This window comes from Bos indicus, chromosome 14 (genome assembly GCF_029378745.1).
Source record: "Bos indicus isolate NIAB-ARS_2022 breed Sahiwal x Tharparkar chromosome 14, NIAB-ARS_B.indTharparkar_mat_pri_1.0, whole genome shotgun sequence".
NCBI classification, from domain to species: domain Eukaryota; kingdom Metazoa; phylum Chordata; class Mammalia; order Artiodactyla; family Bovidae; genus Bos; species Bos indicus.
This window is the reverse complement of record NC_091773.1, coordinates 69,367,463-69,370,998: the sequence shown is the minus strand read 5'-3', so window position 1 is coordinate 69,370,998 and position 3,536 is coordinate 69,367,463. Positions and strand designations below refer to the sequence as shown.

At 42.8% G+C, this 3,536-nt stretch overlaps 1 long non-coding RNA gene and 1 other non-coding gene across 2 annotated transcripts; one reads left to right on the top strand and one right to left on the bottom strand.

Annotated features, from left to right (window-relative positions):
* Positions 1–48: 48 nt before the first annotated feature.
* On the top strand, positions 49–2,932 carry LOC109568278 (uncharacterized). Its single transcript, XR_002182219.2, has 2 exons — positions 49–519; positions 2,518–2,932. It is a non-coding gene; the product is annotated as an uncharacterized lncRNA (long non-coding RNA).
* On the bottom strand, positions 376–457 carry TRNAS-AGA (transfer RNA serine (anticodon AGA)). Its single transcript has one exon. It is a non-coding gene; the product is annotated as a tRNA-Ser (tRNA).
* Positions 2,933–3,536: the final 604 nt, after the last annotated feature.

Genomic DNA, 3,536 nt, shown 5'->3' with positions numbered 1-3,536 from the left:
CGCCCCGCGCATGCGCGCCCCGTTTCCGAGCCTCGCGAGGCTTGGTTGCTGACGAGCTCGCGCGAAAAGACGCGGTGGGGTCGCGAGGCCCCCAGGCGGGCGAAAGTTCCGGCTGCGGGGCGGGAGGTCGGCGTTGTCCGTTTCTGCGCTACTGGCTTTCCTGTTCCCGATTGTTTGAAGTGTTTTGTCCCGTCTCCCTCTCCTCCTGGACTCAGGTTGTAACCACAATCGCCCGACTCCCTAGCTCTGTCATCTCCTCCTCGTCTAGCCCCCTTGGGGTCTCAGTCGTATCCCAGCCGTTCATAAATTATTTAAATGGTCTGCGGAGAAGCCTGGAAAAGAGAAATAAGCACCTGTGTCAAAATGTTGATTTTCCGTAGTCGGCAGGATTCGAACCTGCGCGGGGAGACCCCAATGGATTTCTAGTCCATCGCCTTAACCACTCGGCCACGACTACTGCTGGTGGTTCCTTTGGCAGTGAGATCTATGTAGAGCTTGCACACAAGTGTCTAGTTACAGGTATGTTTGCATCTCTACAAAGGTTTTCTGTTAGTTTAAGCGCACATTTGAATGTTTTAGTTATTAATAATTTTAGCTTCTCGGAGGGGATCTTGAGAGTATCGCCAATCATAAAAAACTGAATTTTAGTAAAATCGCTAGTTAGAAAACAAGAGAGAGGGAAGAAAGGTTGGTGCTGCTGTACACTGGCTTGCCGACGTGTGCATTTTTCCGGCGATAACTGGGAATCGTAGGGCCCCGGATCAGCCTCCCGGCCTCCTTGCGTGATCAGCTCGACTTCCCCGCCGCTGTCTAAGCACAAACAGCTCCAGGACTCTTTTTACCCACTACGCACTAAAGTAGTGCTCCCCACTGATTTAAATTCATTATGCAGGGCTAGAATGTGCCACAGTGTCTTAAAGACACTGCTCGGAAAAGTATGATGTGTGATACACCTGCAAGGTATTGTCTGTCCTGTAAATACTACGTATGCACACTGAAACCTGAACTTTTGAGTATTTCTGAAGGGGAATTGCAAAGAGGTTGGCAACCTTGGAAACTCTGGAGATACTATGATCGAAATGAATTAGTAGCTTCATTTAGTTGGGTTTTTTGTTGTCTGTTCAGAATATCTATTAAAGATATTTTTTTAATTGTAATTTTTTTATATTTGTTTTCCAATAAAAAAATTACAGTTAAAAAAAAAAGATATTCTGATAGATATTCTGAACAGACAACATATGATGGCGCAAATGTAGAGCCAACCTTTAAATATTCATGACTTTTGGGAGCCAGTTGTTAAATGCAGCCACTGTGAAAAAATTAAATTATGTAGACTTACAGTTAATTATATTAAAAAACAAAAACAATAGTCAAAATTCACCACGGTCTGGTTATTATCCTATATTTTATTATAATTTATGTTTGAGGTTATTTACATCTGTTGTATCTGCAATAGTTTACAGTGGTCTATTGTTGTGAACCTCTTCCTAACTTCCCATTCGTGATGTCACTTGGGTAGCTTGAAATTAGGCTTCCTGGGTGTATTTACACCAGGATATTGCAAATGGTACAAAATACTTTTCTTGCTAGAGCTAGTTGTCAGGCACTTATCAGCATGTCACTAATGTTTCAGTTCAGTTCAGTCGCTCAGTCGTGTCCGACTCTTTGCGATCCCATGAATCGCAGCCCGCCAGGCCTCCCTGTCCATCACCAACTCCCGGAGTTCACTCAAATTCATGTCCATCGAGTTGGTGATGCCATCCAGCCATCTCATCCTCTGTCTTCCCCTTCTCCTCCTGCCCCCAATCCCTCCCAGCATCAGAGTCTTTTCCAGTGAGTCAACTCTTCGCATGAGGTGGCCAAAGTACTGGAGTTTCAGCTTTAGCGTCATTTCTTCCAAAGAACACCCAGGGCTGATCTCCACCACCAGGCAAATCTTGAATATTCCCAGCAAGGCAGCATTCCCCTTACCTGTCAGGCTTCCCTGGTTGTTATTTTAACTATCAGAATCTTGTCGTATAGTATGACATCCCACTCAGTATATTGATATTTTATTTTGTTTTTCTCCTGTTTACCTTGCTGGGTGATTTCTACTCAGAACTGACCTCCAGCAGAAAGACAGGAATAAACCACTTGATACTGAAATTACCCTTGCAGTATGGTTCCAGGGGGAGTTATGCATAATTGGCATACAGTTTAATACACTTAATAATTTGATTTTTCTTTAGAAAAGATGAAATCTGAGGTATACCATCAGTAGTTGAAAGACTTAGCATGTAGATTTGCATGAAGGACTATGAAAGATAAAAGAGGAAGGTTTCTAATTTTGTGTTTTGTTTATATGAATATTAGAAAAAATGAAGCTTATTTCCTTCTTCCTCCACTCCCACCCCCATTTTAATGTGTAGATATCATGTGTAGATCATCCAGAGGTAGGTATTTTGAGAAATTCACTTACAGCGTATCAACTCTTCTTTGGAACTTCTGACTTCAGTTGTGTTGTCTTTCTGGCTTTAGAGAAAGTCAAGTTCAATGTCTACAGTGAGAAATGCCATATAGGCATATGTGGATGGCTGTGTGATAACCTGGAAAATGAAAGCACACTACTAAAAATCTCCAGGGACGTCCCTGGTGGCCTAGTGGTTAACATTCCAGACTTCACTGTCGTGGCCCAAGTTCAAGCCCTGTTGGAGGAACTGAAATCCTGCAAGCCACACAGCGTGGCCAAAAAAAAAAGAAAAACTCCGGATGTCAGGAGCAACACCAGGTGCACTTCAATGGACTCGAAGCAATGGAGGTGGTTGTACATGGTGAATGTATACATGGCTTTGGAAAATTCATGCAAATCATATTAGAAAACAATTAAAAAAACATATTTTTTCATTTTTTTTCCAAAATAAAGAGTCTTGTTTATTATCTCTATAATTGTTAATATGTGTTGACAGTGGTGTGAATACTTGTCCCCTAACTCTTTCCCAGTCTTGGAAAGCATGCCAAGCGTCAGATGTTTCATAAAGGAATATAGCCAAGAGTCTTCAGACAATACAGTTATTAAATATGGTAAAAGTGGCTTGCTGTGTATTATTACATTTACTTAGCATTCCAAGGAAGTATTTTAGGGAAAAGGTGTCCAAAATAAGAAAACAAAGCCCTGCTGACTTTGCCAAGTAACTGAAGACTGCTTGGAACCTGCCTTCTTGCTAGCACTGATCTAAATGAGTTAGAGGTGGTAATACAACTGGTTCTGTTCTCACACACGATCCAGGCCAACCTGTTAAGTTGCAAGATGTTCTATAGTCGTCCTAGCTGTTCACATCATGAATTGCAAGGCCTCTTTGGATTCCCATATATTAATAGGGTATTCCCTGGTGGCTCAGACGGCAAAGAGTCTGCCTGCAATGCAGGAGACCCAGGTTCAATCCCTGGGTTGGGAAGATGCCCTGGAGAAGGAAATGGCAAGCCACTCCAGTATTCTTGCCTGGAAAATCCCATGGACCGAGGAACCTGGCAGGCTACAGTCCATTGGGTTGATGTAT